The sequence below is a fragment of the Triticum aestivum genome, chromosome 4B (assembly GCF_018294505.1).
Source record: "Triticum aestivum cultivar Chinese Spring chromosome 4B, IWGSC CS RefSeq v2.1, whole genome shotgun sequence".
Taxonomy (NCBI): Eukaryota; Viridiplantae; Streptophyta; class Magnoliopsida; order Poales; family Poaceae; genus Triticum; species Triticum aestivum.
In genome coordinates, this window is record NC_057804.1 from 610,488,304 (window position 1) to 610,508,495 (window position 20,192).

The 20,192-nt window shown below is 45.4% G+C and overlaps 1 long non-coding RNA gene across 1 annotated transcript; it reads right to left on the reverse strand.

The window, feature by feature from the left end:
• Positions 1-132: 132 nt before the first annotated feature.
• On the reverse strand, positions 133-17,621 carry LOC123089389 (uncharacterized). The gene is made up of 3 exons (XR_006442275.1): positions 17,534-17,621; positions 674-809; positions 133-289 (listed from the first exon to the last, which is right to left on the reverse strand). It is a non-coding gene; the product is annotated as an uncharacterized lncRNA (long non-coding RNA).
• Positions 17,622-20,192: the final 2,571 nt, after the last annotated feature.

Consider the following 20,192-nt stretch of genomic DNA (forward strand, 5'->3'; position numbering starts at 1 on the left):
AGTATAAAAAACCGAACCGGACCGATGGTTTGACTAGTAAAAATTTGAACCGGCATCCTTACCGGTTTGATTATCGATTTAGTTTTTCACAATAGCTACGTGTCACAATAGCTAATTTTTCACAACAGCAAGGATCAACAGTCATTGGCCTATCAACGCAAACAAAATAAAACTCCAGATACTGCCATTAGATGACAGTATTACAGAGCCAAGAAGCACTATACAGACCAACTTAAGCTTGCAGCACAACCTTTTTTCAGCATCTCCTTCTCAGCCTTGTCAGCAATGCCTGTCAAATATTTCAAAATTAGAAGTCCATTCAAACTGTAGATATTCAAAAGAGACGTTGTACTGAACTGAACAAACATGTAGTGCATAAACATCTCAGACTCCCATGTACTGTGCTGAACAAATCATATGTATCAGTGAGAAGAAAAACACCTCACTCTATCATGTATTGTACTGAACAAGCATGTAGTGTGTAAACAGCAACAAGATATTGCAGTAGCAAAGACAAAAATTATCATGTAGTGTGTAAACAGCAACAAAATATTGCAGTAGCAAAGACAAAAATTATGCAACACGAAAGAGACCAAGAGAAAAAATATTGTCATCCACATCATACAGGTTTTGCAAAGAATATAGTACACTGGAAGAAGAATGGAGATAGTACCTTCTACATTAAAACATCTACTCGTCATCGCTGTCGATATCCATTGTGGCACCTCCTTCGTTTTCACTGCAATACTCCAAACCTGTATCATCTTCTTCATCTTCGTCGCCACCTTCATACATTTTTGTGGTTTTATCTTTCATCAAACGAGCAACAACATCAGCTTCAAAAGTAATGCCTTGCTCATCATCTCTATGCAAAGGCTTTTCAGATGTAAGGTCAGAAACTGATGTTCTCCTACCCTCCTCTTCACAACACTCCTCCTCTTGATATGCAGGACCACTAAAAGGTACACCCTCAGTTTCACTAATATTGAATAGATGCCTATAGTCGAATGTTTGCACAACTTGCCAATTTTTCCCATACTTCGTGTCTGGCAAATAAAAGACCTTACTAGCCTGAGTAGCCAGAATCAAAGAATCGTCCTTGTACCACCAACTTCCAACATGTATGCTTTTGAAAAAACGATCATTTTTAAGTTCAGTATTCTTTCCATCAAGTTTAAACCAGTCACATTTAAACAAAACAACTGACCTATCGTCCAAGTTATAATCTAACTGAATGATCTCTTTCAAGGTTCCATAAAAATCTATGACCTTATGGTTATGTTCGCCTTCGGTCATGACTCCACTGTTCTGTGTCCTCTTGTTGCTATCACGAGCAACAATGCTAAATCTAATCCCATTCACTATCCATGATGAGAATTTCCGGACACTCCGATCAGGACCACATGCCAAGGCAAAGAGATCTTCATCTACCTCTTCACCATCCTCGTCTCGTAGCCTCATCATCTGCGACAACACACAAACACATACATTAGAATCTGCACTGAAATTTGACAACCAAAAATTAAAACTAGATGTTAATGAAAACTAACATAGTTCCTGAACCATGTCTGAAATTTTTGTTGAAGCTCTTTATCACTGTCCGGCAACCGTTTCCTCTTTAACTCATCTCTGAACATACTGTAAAATAAAACAAATTAGTCTCGTGACATATGTACAACACAATGCAAGTTTCAGAAGTGACAACGTACTCGATATATTTCTTAGCTTGATCACAGTTGTTCAACACATACCACACCATCTGGTCAAATTCTTTTTGGTCATGCACATATTCATATTCATATCCTGAAGTAAAATTAACTCCATGCCCAAAAACGTCAACACCATAGGCTTCTTCATCTGAAAAACCTACATTTCTTGGTTTCCGATTAAATATTGTTTCAACATCATCCATGTATGTCACATCCCTAACTTCTGGTTTGCTCTGAGCTAGCTAGTCATGTGTTGCATCATGTTTAAATTTTTCCTAAAATTGGAATGGGGATGTTCAAACCCTAGCATTAAATCAACTCAACTAGGGTGAATTAAAATCTTTTCAATAAACCCAAAAAGTTCCTCAGAAAAGTTCATGATTTCTGGTTAAGGTGGAAACCTCTGCCAAAAATGATGAATATATTCTTAGGTCATTTTTGGATTTTTGAATTAAATCATATTGTATTTGACTTTGGGCATTTAAACACTATAAATAATTTAAATGTTCAAATAAATGTTGGAAATTGTTAAGGGTCACTGAAATAATTTAGAAAGCACCCATAATTGTTTCCAGGATTTTATTAAATGATTTGGTATTTTAAATCAAATCAAAAACAAAATAACAGAAATAGAAAAGAAATAAAAGAGAGAGAGAGAAGGAAGTTACCTGGCGCCCACTCACCTGGTAGCCAGCCGGCCCAGCTCCTGTGCGGCCCAGCCCAGCGCCTCCCCCTGTCGTCTTCCTCCTCGCCAGAAGGACCGAGGCGTGGCGCGCACCCGAGAGGCCTCGGCCACCTCCTGCTTCCCCTGGCCACCTCATGCTTCCTCCTCGATGCCCCGGTGACGCCATGCGCCTCCCTCGACCCTCTCTCACTCTCCCGTGTCTCTCCCTCCGTCCCTATCCTCCTCTGCTCCCTCTCTCTCACCCGGACCAAACGGAGCCGCCGCCACCGACGAGCTCCCTCGCGGCCACCGCCACCCCCTCTCCTCTCCGACGCGCTCCCGAGCTCCGCCGGTCCTCCCTCGTCCTCCTCGTTGTCTCGCGCGACCAGAAGAGCCCCTGGATGCCGCTAGCCTCGCTGTTCCCTCCTCAGCCACCGAGGATCGCCGTCGTCAAATTCGTCGCCGTTCGGCCTTCCCCGAGCCCACCGAGCTGCTCGTCGACCTCGCCGTGAGCTCCTCTGCCGAACCCCTCTCTCCCCGTGCTCTATTTCCCTCCGTAGCCGCCGTTACCACCGCGGCCGAGAGCTTCTCGCCGCCGGCCATGGCGTGGTCGTGGCCACAGCCACCGCAGCTCGCTCCCGAGCCCACCGTCGTGCTCAGCGCAGCACCAAGAGCTCGTAGCCACCACCTGCTCCTCCTCTAGTGCACCGTAGCCGTTCTCCCCTCCCCGCCGAACTCCGGCCGCCGCAAAAGCTGCCGCCGTCGTCGATTTAGCCCACTCCGTCGCGAGTTGTTGCCTCCGTTGGATGCGCAAGACTCCTAGCTTTCCGTAGCCGCAAACCGCGTCCAAAACCACCGCCTGAAGCTAAAATCCGAGCCGCGCCACCGTCTCGGGCCTCGCCGGCGTCGAGTCGCCGGTGGGGTTGACCCACTTGACCACGGCGGAACCCCCCCTGGGTCGATGACAGGTGGGGCCAGCCCCTGTTAATTAGTTTAGGTGTTAGATTAGTTAACACTAATTAAGTTAGTTAATTATTTAAGCCACTAACATGTGGGCCCAACCCTGCTGACATTTTCGTTAGTATTTGTTTAACCCTAATCAACCCAGTTAACCAACTGTGTCACTGACGTGTGGCCCCCACACGTCAGGTTTGACCTGGGGCGCCCAGTTGACCCTGCTGACGTCACCGTGACGTGGTGCTGACGCCATAAATCATTTCTGGATTTATTATTATTTCAGGAATTTCAGAAAATAGCTAAAACTTCAATAAATCATAAAAAATTAACCGTAACTCCAAATTAAATAAATTATATATGAAAAATTATCAGAAAAATTCAAGGAATCCATCTGTACCATTTTCATGCATGTTAGAACAACTTATAGATGCTGTTTAGCACAAATCATATAAAGGGCATTTAAATAATCACATATGGAGTTTGAATTTGAATCTTGTATTCAAACCAACTTCATTTAATTTGTTGCTGGTTGCATTAGCTCAAAACACATTCATTTTGCCATGTCATGATCATGCATCATATTGTGCATTACATTGATTGTGTTCCCTTCTGTGTTGCCGGTATTTGTCCCCTCTCGATAGACGTGATACCGATGATGTGATCGTTGACACTGATGAAGACTCAATGTTATCTTCAGAAGTGCCAGGCAAGCAAAACCCCCTTGTTCATTCCGATACAATCCTACTCTCTCGCTAATGCATTAGGACAACAACGATTCAACTGTTACTTGATGCGGTAGCTGAACCCCTTTATCCTTTGCATGACCTGTCATTGCCACAGTAAATAGATGAAACCCACTAGCATGAGTAGGAGTTGTTTGAGCCCTGTTGTGCCTACTCATTCATGTTTGTTTGTCATGCCTGCTACTGCTTAGAGTTGAGTCAGGTCCGATTCATCGGGGATGAATCAGAGGTGTGTGAACATGTCCTACTGTGTGTGAGCTAAGTGTGTGAACACGATTTGGTAAAAGGTATCGGTGAGAGGCCATGTAGGAGTACATGGTGGGTTGTCTCATTGAAGCCGTCCTCAGGAACTGAGTTCTGTGTTTGTGATCCATGATTCAGCTACTACCATACATTGGGCCCTGAAATATGACCCCGCTCGACTTCTTATCCACCCTTGTCCTCTGTCCAGGAGTTGCAAGTAGTTTCTGGTGTTTGTAGTATGCTGGAGGCCGTGGGCAGCGCTGACCGTAGGGGTGGGCTGTGATGCGGTAGGCACGTGGCACGGTGTACCGGGCGCCCGTTTGGTGTCTCGGGAACCCTGTTCACATCGTTTGGGGCTGTGAGCGAAACTCCGGCCGGATCTCCTCATGGATGGAACCCGAATAGGCGATAAACCTGGACTAGAGACTTGAGTGTTTAGGTAGGTCGTGGTCTACACCCACGTCGGCTTTCGCTTGAAGTCTGCCGAGCACATGTCGTGTGCAGACGCTAAGTGGTGGAAACATGTATGAAGAAGTACACCCCTGCAGGGTTAATATCATCTATTCGAATAGCCGTGTCCGCGGTAAAGGACTTCTGGGTTGCTTATATCAGTTCATAGACAAGTGAAAGTGGATACTCTAAAATACGCAAGATAAGCGTGAGTGCTATGGATGGCGTTCTCGTAGGGAGACGGGAGCGGATCCATAGTGGTGTATTGATATGGTGAATATGTGGACTCGTGTGCGCCACCTCAAAAGAGTTGCTTGCAGTCGTAGTTTAGGATAGCCACCGAGTCAAAGCTGGCTTGCTGCAGTTAAACCCCACCATCCCCTTGTTGATAATGATGCATATGTAGTTAGTTCTGATGTAAGTCTTGCTGGGTACATTTGTACTCACGTTTGCCTATTTTATGTTTTTGCAGAGAGACTTCGGTCTCACTAGTAGTTCCACGTGGACTTCGACGTTTAGCTTGTTACCTCAGCTACGGTCTTGTGCCTCGGCAGGATTTGGTAGATAGTCAGGCTTCTCAGCCTTTTTCATTTATAGATGTCTGTACTCAGACATGATAGCTTCCGCTTCTGCTTTGATATGTATGCTCTGAATGTTGGGTCATGAGACCCCTGTTTGTAATATCTCGCTCCTCGGAGCCTATTGATTAAATACTTGAGTTATAGAGTCATGTTGTGATGCCATGTTGTATTTGCACATATCGAGCATATTGTGTGTATGTTATTGAAATGCTTGGTATGTGTGGGATCTGACTATCTAGTTGTTTATTCTTAGTAGCCTCTCTTACTGGGAAATGTCTCCTAGTGTTTCCACTGAGCCATGGTAGCTTGCTACTGCTCGGGAACACTTAGGCTGGCCGGCATGTGTCCTTCTTCGTTCCTGTGTCTGTCCCTTCGGGGAAATGTCACGCGATGAATACCAGAGTCCTGTTAGCCCGCTACAGCCCGGTTCACCGGAGTCCTGCTAGCCCAGTGCTACAGCCTGGATTCACTCGCTGATGACCGACACGTTCGATGCTGGGTCATGGATGCCTTTCCCTGTAAGTTTGTGCCACTTTGGGTTTACGACTAGCCATGTCAGCCCGGGCTCCTTATCATATGGATGCTAGCGACACTATCATATACGTGTGCCAAAAGGCGCAAACGGTCCCGGGCAAAGGTAAGGCGACACCCGTGGGAATACCGTGCGTGAGGCCGCAAAGTGATATGAGGTGTTACATGCTAGATCGATGTGGCATTGAGTCAGGGTCCCGACAGCGTTGGTATCAGAGCTTGATTGCCTGTAGGATTACCAAGCCAAACTGGTCGAAGTTGAGTCTAGAAATTCTTTAGTTATATAAGGAAATTGATTGTGGGATGGAACGTAAGGCTCTTTTTACTCCTTATACCTCATGCCCTTCTGATCTGAGTCATCTTATCTTTCCTACGGGGATTAAGAGCTAGGCTATCTCTTCTTTCTATCAGGATCATGCGTTACTAATCCGTAGACTTATAAGATGGTTGGATTTAAGCTTGAGTTCAGTTTCTACTACTTCCGTATGTTAATTGTTGATCTCGAAACCTTGATATTGTGCTTCCGAGTGGTTATGCCACCATTTTTGTGAATGTCTCAAATCTTTTCTGAGCATTTACAGCCGTTATGCTGTCCGAGTCATCCCAGGGTTCTAAATAGTCTGATGCATTTGCAAAATCCTTTCCCTCTGGTTTCAATGTTCCTTTATGCTAGCTCAATCACACTAATTGTTGAGTTGAGGTATTCTATTGCCTTGACAATTATGTTGGAGTTATTATTATGACCCTAGGTGTCTCAGGGGATCATCTAGTGGTCTAGCCATGATTTGTGTTCTAGTGTGATGATTCTGGCCTTTATTCCCGAAAGCATCCCGTGATGCTACTTAGTAGTAGGTATTCTATTCCTGGGTTCTTGAACCCGAGATTCACTCTACTTACTTCATGTTGATAGTAATTGCTAGCTCCCTTAGGTTATTAGTAACCTTTGCGTTAGTCCTCGAGGTCCGTGGTATATCGTTCTTCCAAATACCATGAACCATTATGGCAGAAGTTTGTTGGATTAAAAGATCACAACAGGCCCTCTATGAGTTCTCCATTCTATATTGCGACTCTGCCAGCTCAACCTTTCTGCATGGGTTATCCGGAAGAATTATGTTGAACTTAGTTCGACATACTAATCTATGCATCCACAAGTCAGAAAGTTATATGTTCCTTTGAATTGTCCCTCTTTAGTTGCCTACTGACCTTCGTCTATCAATTGATAGTCAAGAATATGCATGCATTCGTTTATCGATGCCTATTACTCTTGTGGTCCGTCAAGCCATTCTATCATAGAATGATAGGAGAAACAAACTCCAGTACCTCTTCCATATCTAGGATTGGGTCAAAGCAATTGTGCTCCGCAGATCAAAATGCCAGCCCAGCTTTTGATTCTGATCTACCTTGGAGTATTACCATCTTTATATCGGGATTGTTATAGGAATTGCACACCATCCTATGAACTCTTGGTACAGTGATACTTCTTGCCATCATTGTTCATTCCTCGGTTCCTGTGTTATTGTAACCGGAATGCCGACAAGTGAATCGTGGTGTGTGAAATCAATACTGCTAGCAACTCCATTGCTTGGTAGTTAAATGGACGATAACCTCATTCTTAGCGTGTTGATTTTTGAATCATCCTTCTAAGACTGATCGTGCTACCTTGTTCATCTTCCTGGTGCACATTTCGATTGATGAGTTAGGATTCTGTCAAGTCCTCGCTCATTTAATTATATCGTCTTGCCCTGAAAAGCAAGATTGTTCTCGAGCTTAGTAACATACCGGTGGTTCGTGATTTTCCGAAGATCTTCTCGGAAGTATTACCAGGTTGTCACCTGACCGCTGTGTTGAGCTCGTGATCAAGTTGGTTTCTTGTGAACCACCCTTCTCCAAGAATCTGTGTTGGATATCCCTGAGCTAGTTGGTTAAGCTAGACAACAACTTGGAGAGTTGGAAGATAAAAGCTTGCCTGACTTAGTTCGTTCCAAAGGGATATTCTTGTGTAGTATGTGTGTACGAAAGATGATATCTTCATCGATTCGTCCCTGTGATCAGTTGCTGGACCTATCATTTTTATCTAACCTTTGATTGGAGTATGGGCTATCATCCAATCAGACCAGAACCAACGATATTCGTAATGTTGTCTTACTCGTGGTTGATCCCTCGAGCATACACCATTATATCTTTCGGGTCTGACCAATGCTATCACTTGTTCACTTAACTATGGAATTCCTTTTAAAGCGAAACCCGGAAGAATTATTGTTGAGCCCATTGGCAACATCCTTATCTCCTCCATGATGTTGTTGAACATTAAGCTAGTGTTGGAAACTTTTGAAAGCATTTTCTTCATGCTAGCTCATGAAGTATTTGTTTGATGAAAGGAGTGACTTCCTCTTATACACGTGCATTTGGTGAAAGTTGCCGCCGTGAATTTGAGAAAGACTGTTTTGTTTCCTTTGGAATCATCCCAAATCAGTCATGCACACGTGCGAAGTATTCTGTAGTCTGGAGACTTGCAACCTTCATTCTATATGTGTCCCTAGCACACTAAGCCACTGATTAACTTGTTCAAGGAAAAGAAGTCTATGCTTGGGATCTAATACATGGACTTGCGTAAAGACTTCTATATCCTCGATTATGGTTCCCCACCCGAACTCGGTAGTGTTTGATTATAAGACTACTACGTGGCCATGCTTGTCTGGGACAACGTGTTCACATGTTAGTAGCAGAACCAGCTCATGTTTGGAGCTTGCTATCGTAGTTCATTCCCGAGAATCTCGCAACGTCATCTCATCGATTTGTGTTGTAAACTTTCGTTTTTCTTCCTAGACTCGATGAGTCTGGAATATCCTGACACCAACCAGATCTGAATCTCAGGCAGATATGATGGTTTGGAACATTTCCCAAGAACTATAATATCGATCCCTCGAAAACCGGTAAAGTGGATGTCGTGGCCAACACACCTAGCCGGAAGACCTGTTATTATAATATCTTGATTGAGGAAGTTGGCCACCTCCCCATAGGGATTTCGTAGGATTTACTCCCTAGTTGCCCCTATGGATTTTGTGTTCCCGAAGTCCGACCTTTTACTTGATGTTCTAGATACCAAACCATTTCAATGAATGGGATACGCTAGCACATCAAGGAGAACATTAGGAGCGGAGTGCTAAATGTCTCTCGGTCGATCATCCAGATTTTATTTCCTTGGCCCCGCCAAGGGTGAAATCTAAGAAAGTGTTATCTTCCTTTGCATCTGCATCATCCATCATCATTCATCATGGTAGCAAGTTGTGTTGCCAGGATCCTTGACACGGATATTGGTAAAACCTTGATGATTGTGGAAATGCTCAAGTTCTTGAGAGCACGCACAAGCGCTACGTGATATCATCGGCACTAACTGGGATTCCTCTCAGTTTCCTCGGCAATGCTATGACCTTTTCAAACAGTGAATTCACTCTCTATTGTTGGGTTCTTCCCCCAGTTACCAGAATCGTTCCTAGCATTTGCATTTTGTTCCCAGCTTGCACCGCCAATGTGCCATTCTACCATGGGTCTCTTCCATTTCTGGTGATAAGCAAACTCATCCATTACGTTGTCTTCAACAAGGTAATCCACATCATCCAAGTCCGAGTATGCCATTCTACCGACCCCCGCCAATCGATTGCTGTGATTTGCCTTAGGCTGATATAGAGAGTCTCAATGATCTCTATATCAAAGGTAATTCATTTTGCCACTTAAGGTAATAATCTACGAATCACCCTCCTCTAGGATGTTTCGTCGTGGTATCATGGCAATTCAACTCCTTGCTACGTTGACAATCGTTTACCACCTTCTAAGGTGTGGAATTGTTGCCTACCTAGTGAACCTCCGTCATCTGCTTCACTCCATTCCTATGGATGTGTGCTTCGTGTCTCAGCTCAAGAGATGTTGCTATGCCTCATTCCGGGAGTTAATCCTGAGTTGTTCGATCTTCGAGAAGAACGATTCTTTTAGGGTCTTTCCTTTCCTCTCGTTGTCATGTTAGTTGGAGTTCTCAGAGGAAGACGTCGAGACAAGGATGGTGAACAAATCAACGTTCAATTGAAGTACAACTTGGATCGTGAAGATTGTGCTAGTTTGCGTTTCCCCATCACCTTACCCTACGCTTGAATCTCGGGACGAGATTTTTGTTTAGTGGGGGTGAGTTGTCACATCCCTAACTTCTGGTTTGCTCTGAGCTAGCTAGTCATGTGTTGCATCATGTTTAAATTTTGCCTAAAATTGGAATGGGGATGTTCAAACCGTAGCATTAAATCAACTCAACTAGGGTGAATTATAGTCTTTTCAATAAACCCAAAAAGTTCCTAAGAAAAGTTCATGATTTCTGGTTAAGGTGGAAACCTCTGCCAAAAATGATGAATATATTCTTAGGTCATTTTTGGATTTTTGAATTCAATCATATTGTATTTGACTTTGGGCATTTAAACACTATAAATAATTTAAATGTTCAAATAAATGTTGGAAATTGTTAAGGGTCACTGAAATAATTCAGAAAGCACCCATAATTGTTTCCAGGATTTTATTAAATGATTTGGTATTTTAAATCAAATCAAAAACAAAATAACAGAAATAGAAAAGAAATAAAAGAGAGAGAGAGAAGGAAGTTACCTGGCGCCCACTCACCTGGTAGCCAGCCGGCCCAGCTCCTGTGCGGCCCAGCCCAGCGCCTCCCCCTGTCGTCTTCCTCCTCGCCAGAAGGACCGAGGCGTGGCGCGCGCCCGAGAGGCCTCGGCCACCTCCTGCTTCCCCTGGCCACCTCCTGCTTCCTCCTCGACGCCCCGGTGACGCCACGCAACTCCCTCGACCCTCTCTCACTCTCCCGTGTCTCTCCCTCCGTCCCTATCCTCCTCTGCTCCCTCTCTCTCGCCTGGACCGAACGGAGCCGCCGCCACCGACGAGCTCCCTCGCGGCCACCGCCACCCCCTCTCCTCTCCGACGCGCTCCCGAGCTCCGCCGGTCCTCCCTCGTCCTCCTCGTCGTCTCGCGCGACCAGAAGAGCCCCTGGATGCCGCTAGCCTCGCCGTTCCCTCCTCGGCCACCGAGGATCGCCGTCGTCAAATTCGTCGCCGTTCGGCCTTCCCCGAGCCCACCGAGCTGCTCGTCGACCTCGCCGTGAGCTCCTCTGCTGAACCCCTCTCTCCCCGTGCTCTATTTCCCTCCGTAGCCGCCGTTACCACCGCGACCGAGAGCTTCTCACCGCCGGCCATGGCGTGGCCGTGGCCACAGCCACCGCAGCTCGCTCCCGAGCCCACCGTCGTGCTCAGCGTAGCACCAGGAGCTCGTAGCCACCACCTGCTCCTCCTCTAGTGCACCGTAGCCCTTCTCCCCTCCCCGCCGAACTCCGGCCGCCGCAAAAGCTGCCGCCGTCGTTGATTTAGCCCACTCCGTCGCGAGTTGTTGCCTCCGTTGGATGCGCAAGACTCCTAGCTTTCTGTAGCCGCAAACCGCATCCAAAACCACCGCCTGAAGCTCAAATCCGAGCCGCGCCACCGTCTCGGGCCTCGCCGGCGTCGAGTCGCCGGTGGGGTTGACCCACTTGACCACGGCGGAACCCCCCCTGGGTCGATGACAGGTGGGGCCAGCCCCTGTTAATTAGTTTAGGTGTTAGATTAGTTAACACTAATTAAGTTAGTTAATTATTTAAGCGACTGACATGTGGGCCCAACCCTGCTGACATTTTCGTTAGTATTAGTTTAACCCTAATCAACCCAGTTAACCAACTGTGTCACTGACGTGTGGCCCCCACACGTCAGGTTTGACCTGGGGCGCCCAGTTGACCCTGCTGACGTCACCGTGACGTGGTGCTGACGCCATAAATCATTTCTGGATTTATTATTATTTCAGGAATTTCAGAAAATAGCTAAAACTTCAATAAATCATAGAAAATTAACCGTAACTCCAAATTAAATAAATTATATATGAAAAATTATCAGAAAAATTCAAGGAATCCATCTGTACCATTTTCATGCATGTTAGAGCAACTTATAGATGCTGTTTAGCACAAATCATATAAAGGGCATTTAAATAATCACATATGAAGTTTGAATTTGAATCTTGTATTCAAACCAACTTCATTTAATCTGTTGCTAGTTGCATTAGCTCAAAACACATTCATTTTGCCATGTCATGATCATGCATCATATTGTGCATTACATTGATTGTGTTCCCTTCTATGTTGTCGGTATTTATCCCCTCTCGATAGACGTGATACCGATGATGTGATCGTTGACACTGATGAAGACTCAATGTTATCTTCAGAAGTGCCAGGCAAGCAAAACCCCCTTGTTCATTCCGATACAATCCTACTCTCTCGCTCCTGCTCTCTTTTAATGCATTAGGACAACTACGATTCAACTGTTACTTGCTGCGGTAGCTGAACCCCTTTATCCTTTGCATGACCTGTCATTGCCACAGTAAATAGATGAAACCCACTAGCATGAGTAGGAGTTGTTTGAGCCCTGTTGTGCCTACTCATTCATGTTTGTTTGTCATGCCTGCTACTGCTTAGAGTTGAGTCAGGTCTGATTCATCGGGGATGAATCAGAGGTGTATGAACATGTCCTACTGTGTGTGAGCTAAGTGTGTGAACACGATTTGGTAAAAGGTATCGGTGAGAGGCCATGTAGGAGTACATGGTGGGTTGTCTCATTGAAGCCGTCCTCAAGAACTGAGTTCTGTGTTTGTGATCCATGATTCAGCTACTACCATACATTGGGCCCTGAAATATGACCCCGCTCGACTTTTCTTATCCACCCTTGTCCTCTGTCTAGGAGTTGCAAGTAGTTTCTGGTGTTTGTAGTATGCTGTAGGCCGTGGGCAGCGCTGGCCGGAGGGGTGGGCTGTGATGCGGTAGGCACATGGCACGGTGTACCGGGCGCCCGTTTGGTGTCTCGGGAACCCTGTTCACATCGTTTGGGGCTGTGAGCGAAACTCCGGCCGGATCTCCTCATGGATGGAACCCGAATAGGCGATAAACCTGGACTAGAGACTTGAGTGTTTAGGTAGGTCGTGGTCTACACCCACGTCGGCTTTCGCTTGAAGTCTGCCGAGCACATGTCGTGTGCAGACGCTAAGTGGTGGAAACATGTATGAAGAAGTACACCCCTGCAGGGTTAATATCATCTATTCGAATAGCCGTGTCCGCGGTAAAGGACTTCTGGGTTGCTTATATCAGTTCATAGACAAGTGAAAGTGGATACTCTAAAATATGCAAGATAAGCGTGAGTGTTATGGATGGCGTTCTCGTAGGGAGACGGGAGCGGATCCATAGTGGTGTATTGATATGGTGAATATGTGGACTCGTGTGCGCCACCTAAAAAGAGTTGCTTGCAGTCGTAGTTTAGGATAGCCACCGAGTCAAAGCTGGCTTGCTGCAGTTAAACCCCACCATCCCCTTGTTGATAATGATGCATATGTAGTTAGTTCTGATGTAAGTCTTGCTGGGTACATTTGTACTCACGTTTGCCTATTTTATGTTTTTGCAGAGAGACTTCGGTCTCACTAGTAGTTCCACGTGGACTTCGACGTTTAGCTTGTTACCTCAGCTACGGTCTTGTGCCTCGGCAGGATTTGGTAGATAGTCAGGCTTCTCAGCCTTTTTCATTTATAGATGTCTGTACTCAGACATGATAACTTCCGCTTGTGCTTTGATATGTATGCTCTGAATGTTGGGTCATGAGACCCCTGTTTGTAATATCTCGCTCCTCGGAGCCTATTGATTAAATACTTGAGTTATAGAGTCATGTTGTGATGCCATGTTGTATTTGCACATATCGAGCATATTGTGTGTATGTTATTGAAATGCTTGGTATGTGTGGGATCTGACTATCTAGTTGTTTATTCTTAGTAGCCTCTCTTACCGGGAAATGTCTCCTAGTGTTTCCACTGAGCCATGGTAGCTTGCTACTGCTCCGGAACACTTAGGCTGGCCGGCATGTGTCCTTCTTCGTTCCTGTATCTGTCCCTTCGGGGAAATGTCACGCGATGAATACCAGAGTCCTGTTAGCCCGCTACAGCCCGGTTCACCGGAGTCCTGCTAGCCCAGTGCTACAGCCTGGATTCACTCGCTGATGACCGACACGTTCGATGCTGGGTCATGGATGCCTGTCCCTGTAAGTTTGTGCCACTTTGGGTTTACGACTAGCCATGTCAGCCCGGGCTCCTTATCATATGGATGCTAGCGACACTATCATATACGTGTGCCAAAAGGCGCAAACGATCCCGAGCAAAGGGAAGGCGACACTCGTGGGAATACCGTGCGTGAGGCCGCAAAGTGATATGAGGTGTTACATGCTAGATCGATGTGGCATTGAGTCAGGGTCCTGACAATGTACTTGGAGCAAAATGTCAGGCATTCATCTGCAATATATGCCTTAGCAATCGAACCTTCTGGTTGCGCCCTATTCCTCACATAGCGCTTTAAAGTATATAGCCTTCTTTCAACTGGGTACATCCACCCATATTGCACGGGACCTCGAAGCAATGCCTCTTCAGGTAAGTGTACGGCAAGGTGCACCATCACATCAAAGAATGCAGGCGGGAAAATTTTCTCAAGCTTGCACAAAATTACAGGGATTTCCTTCTTCATTTCAGCCAAGACATCCCTATTAAGAGTTTTGCTGCACAGTTCTCTGAAAAACTTGCCTAACTCAGCTATTGCTTCATATATATCACTGTCCAAAAATCCTCTCATGCCGGCGGGTAAGATTCTCTGCAAAAGAATGTGACAATCATGTGTTTTCAAGCCTTGTACCTTCGTTCCATCAGCACTTGTGCATCTTGAGAGGTTGGAAGCAAACCCATCTGGAAACTTTAACTCTCGTAAAAATTGACAAAATGCAACCACTTGTTCTTTGGACAAGGTATATCGGGCCCGAGGCATCACATATGAGTCTCCCTCCTTCCTCAATTGCAACTCTTCTTTAATATTCAAATCTTTCAGATCAATCCTAGCATTAAGTGTGTCCTTTGTCTTACCCTCCAGATTCAGAATTCTCCCAATGAGGTTTTCACAAATGTTTTTCTCAATGTGCATGACATCAAGATTGTGTCCCAGCTTCAACTTTGCCCAATACTTCAAATCCCACAAACAAACCCTCCAGCCCCAAATTGGCACATGATCCTTCTTGTTGCCCAGGTCAGAACGCTTCCTTTTCCTACTTTCTTGGTGTCTCCCAGGTCTAACCTTCTCCAATTCTGCTTGCAACTCTTTCTCAGAGAATTTACCTGGCTCATCATTGCTTTCATGAAGACCAACAAATTCATTGTTTCTCCGTAAACGACGACCCCTTGGAAGGAAATGGTAGTGACCAATATACCCAATTTTACTCCTTAGGCTGTAAGAAAGAGGGTGTTTGTCACAATGAATACATGCAAAATAGCCTCTTGTGGTACGCCTTGAAAGAGTGCTCAGAGCTGGGTAATCGTGAATGCACCATAGAACCGCAGCATGAAGATCAAACATTTTTCCACTAAGAGCATCATATGTACGCACACCCTCCCAGAGCTCAAGTAATTCTTCTACAAGTGGTTGGAGAAAGACATCGAAGTGCTTGCCAGGTGATTTGGGACCAGAAATCAGCAAAGCCATCATAAAATTTGACTGATCCATGCATGCCCAAGGTGGAAGGTTGTATGGTATAACAAATACAGGCCACATACTATAGGTTGTGTTAAAATTTCCAAAAGGATTGAACCCATCAGTGGCAATGCCAAGCCTAAAGTTTCTGGCATCTTTTGCAAATTCTGGAAATTTTTCATCAAAATCTTTCCATGCATCACCGTCTTTTGGATGACTCAGTTCCTTCTCATTGGGTTGCCTCTTTAGCTCATGCCATTGTGCTTCTTCTGCACCTTTTTTGGAAAGAAACATCCTCTTTAGCCTAGGCACCAACGGAAAATGCCTCAACACTTTCTGTGGAATCTTCTTTCTAGCAGGGTCTTTCCACCTTGATAGTCACCAAACTGGGCAGTTGTCATGATTGGCATATTGCTTTCTGAACAGAATGCAATTATTCAAGCACACATGCATAGACTCATACCCAAGGCCTAATTCCTTTAGAAGATTCTTTGCTTCCTTATACGATTTTGGGAGTGTATTGGGTTCAGGGAATGCTTCGGCTAATAGCTTTAAAATTTCAGTAAATGCACTATTCGGGATCCTATGGTATGACTTCAAGTGAAGAAGCTTTACCACAAAGGAGAACCTTGAAAACTTGGTACAACCATGATAAAGCTGTCGTTTTGCCTCCTTCATCACATTCTTCAAAAAAGACTCATTCTCAGAAGGGTTTCCACCATTGTTAGCATCTTGATTTTCAGTTTCACTCTGAGCTTGTTCTACTGTTGTGCGTAGGTCTTCAAACATCTCTTCAAACCGGTCAGCGCCATTGTCACCATCCTCAGTGTCATGCACATCAACAGGATGTTCAATAACATCTACATCAAAGTCTTCTCCATGATATATCCAGCGAGTATACATACTTTCCATGCCATACATCAGTATGTGCGTGTTCGCAACGGTCTGATGCTGGTAGTTATGATTAAGGCATTTTCTACATGGGCAGAGTATTTTATCATTCTCACTGAATTTCTCTTGAATGAATTTCATAAATTCTTTGACACCTTGGATGTACTCACGGGAAAACAATGTACCATGAATCCAACGTCTATCCATCTGCACTGCAGAAAAAGAACCAACTCAATCAAAGGTTTACCCCGGCCATCAAATTAAAATGTACAGTATATAGCAAACTAAAATATGTTCAGAATTATAATTATATTGCTTCACACTATAGTGAACACAGTTCATCAAAAGATTTTTCTTTTGCTCTAACAAAGGAACATTCACCATTTGACAATATTTCACTGATTATTCCACATTAAAGAGGTCTACAAATCCGTAGTACACATTTTTACACACATGTTTGCACAAAATGTTTGTACAAGGGTAATGATCTTCGGTAGTTGGATGCAAGGAAATTTATAGGCATGATCCTGTCATAATTTACTTACTACAAGCTCATCTTGTCTCTTGGTGTAGGGTTGATTTAGTTATAAAATTTTAAAACAGAGGAATACATGTCCTTTGGACCACCCCAAAACAGAGGAGTACATGTCCTAGAGCTTGAGCTGTTAATTCATCAGCTTTGCTGGATGAAGGCTGAAACTGTAGTAGGAATCACAGCTCATGTAAAAAATGCTGCTGATATAAAGTGCACAAAGTTATTTACAGATTGTGTAACTTCATTGCCGTGGCAAAGAATTCAATGGGCCACCGTGCTGATTTTCGGCCGTGGCAGATTATGAAATCCAAATTATCTACTCAAGCTGCAGTGGATTTATCAGTTTATATCTTTCTGAAAAGCTGAAGCTAGCAGGACCAACAGCTCATGTATCATAACTCTAGATCTAGATAGACTGAAACCTAAAGGGAAAAAGTTCACCCAGCAGGGAGATGAATCCCAGAAGCATTTGCTCTGCGTCATACCTCTAGATCTAAATAGGGTGAAACCTAAAGGGAAAAAGTTCACCCCAAATTCTGAAGGGGAAAATTGCAAATCAGAATATTTAGTCAACAAATTCTGAAGGAGAGAGACATGATTTCTGCCGGGGACATACCGCTCGCTCCTGGCTGACGTTGATGTAGGGAAAGAACGGGGGCTTGTTCGGTGAGCACGTGCGGGCAGCGATTGGCTCGTCCGTGCGGCGGCTAGATCGTAGGCATGGCAATGGCGGGCAGACGCTGGCTTGTCGACGCAGCAAGGGCGCCCGGCGGCGAGGCAAGAGGCTGAGATGGACCACCCCGCCTGATCTAACCACCCTCGCCCGGGCAGTCGTCGATGGCACTGTCGGCGGCGGCGGCGGCGACGGTCGACGGGATCTGGAGGATTGACAATCGGGGAAAAGAAAGTCTCCGCTGCTTTTTTACGGGAAGCAACATAACGCATAATACATTATCATGTGTCCAATGGCACCCACACGTATCCTCACAGTTTTATTTTCTTGAGCTGGTCTGACCGACATGTGGACCAACGAATGGGCATGTACGCCACATCAGCAGGAGCACAATCCGTGACGGTCCAGATGGTGTATATTAAAAAACGCTAGGCCCGACTAAGCCCGCTTGGACAATCCGCGACGGATTCTGTGACGGTAGCCCGACGTCCGTCATCAAGGGCCCGCTGTTTTCGGGCCCAACCACGGCTTACAAATCGGTGACGGCAGTCGTGACGGTTCACGGTTTTCCGTCATAATTCGTGACGGATTCTAGGAACGTCAACACGAATCCGTCATGGATTAACAGGTTTCTTGTAGTGATAGCCATGTCCATGATTAAGGACTACAGTCTGGGATGGGTCAAGTGTCGGTCTTAGTGTTAGTCTTCGGAGAAAAAGATTGCTAAACCAGAACATGGATCATTACTTATGACTCATGATGAATTATGATTACTATTAATCATGGACTAACCATTTACATTATTTGAATTATTGAGTATCCCTGGGACAGTTCTACCTCCTGGATATTCATTGTGATTATTATATTGTGAGCCCTTTATGTGGTGTCGCGCAGACGCCCGATTGTGGCATGCTTGTCATTTAAATTATTTATAAGCTCTTTATGTGGTGTCGCTCAGACGCCCGACTGTGGCATGCTTGTCATTTAAACTACTTATAAGCCCTTTATGTGGTGTCGCTCAGACGCCCGACTGTGGCATGCTTTATATTATTATCCTTTCGAGGCATCGCTTCAGACACCCGATCGGTGCATTCTATTTCTACTCCATTATTGCATATTCATGTTGTATATGAATAACCTACTTGCGTGCATCATGGATTTTATTTTGTGACAGATGTTGTGATCATGAAATATTTCGGAGCATGATTATCATTCGTTATATTATACATGTGTTCATAATGTTTGCGGGTACATTCAAAAGTACTCACTGGCTTGTCCTTGGCTATTGTCTTGGCCAGATTTCTTGCACAGAGAGGAGCGTTGCGATGACAACCCCGGAGCCTACACAATGATGATAGCAGCCTCGCGAAGATAGGAGTTATCCTGGTCAGATGTTCCTGTGGGAAATGGAGTCCCATAGACGCTGATGAACCAAAAACCGCTTCCGCCATCAGCCACCAGAAACCTTGTGTTGTAATCATAGGCCAAGATGGTCTTGTACTACATATTATGTATTTTGCTTGGAGTTTCTGTATCAAGTTGGTGTCTCATCAGCTAACAGTAATCCTGGGGCTGGTGAGCACAAGGGCCACTTTCTGGGAAATTAATATCCTGAAAATCCGGTCGCTACAACCTTGGTATCAGGGCCAGGCTGACCATTGGCTAATCCTATCTTAGCCAGGTCAATAAACTTGGATTAACCAACCCACCAGACCTTAACCTAACCCCGGCCAAGCTTCTCGTATAAGATAGCCACACAGTGACCCCGACACCTTTTGGTAGTCGGTGCCCAACCTATCAGCCTAGCCTGTCGATCACACGCCAGTGACCGACACCTAAATTGTCTCATTCGCAAGCGTGCGAAGGAAGACTTCGTCCCCTTTTCCTATAAAAAGGACACGCTAGCCTCAACCCAGCACAGCACAGCCTCTTACCCAAACCAAGCTATAATGCCTGGCCCCGTCATGCACAATGAGACCACAGCAACCAACCTTGTAGGTTTTGTGACCATGTTAGCAAACCTCACCCGTCGTGCCTTTGCATTAGAAGAGCCCCCAGAATATGTTGTGTACCAAGGGCCCATGAGCGGTGAGAGCCATCAATTCTGGGCCACTGTGCACATCTAAGGTAGGGGTCTATCGCCCGAACGCCCCTACAGGTTCACCGGAAGGACAACTTCCTTTGAACCACAAACCATCCAACTAGCTGCTCGAGAGGCTATAGTTCAACTCCCGCACTTGTCGCCCAGAGTGAACTATCGCTCGTTCTACTACTACCCCATCCGTGACGGGTATGGTAGGCCACCCGAGGTTGCCAACGGAGATCATGAGACGGATCCTGCATTGTTGCATCTGGTGCGCTATGTAAGTGCACTAGAGGAACTGTTCGATCAAATCACCCTTGATCTGATCGCAGCTCGTGGAGAACTGGTTCGCCGAGCCTGTGCGAGAGGAGAAGATGAGCCTGACGCCGACAACCCAGTCGTGCTGTTTGGACAACCAATTGAGTCCTTGAGGTCTGCCCCAGCCATCGACCAAAATACTTTGGTGTCCCCAGAAGTGCTTCATCGCCTTTGGGAACACGCTCCAACGGGATTGTGGCC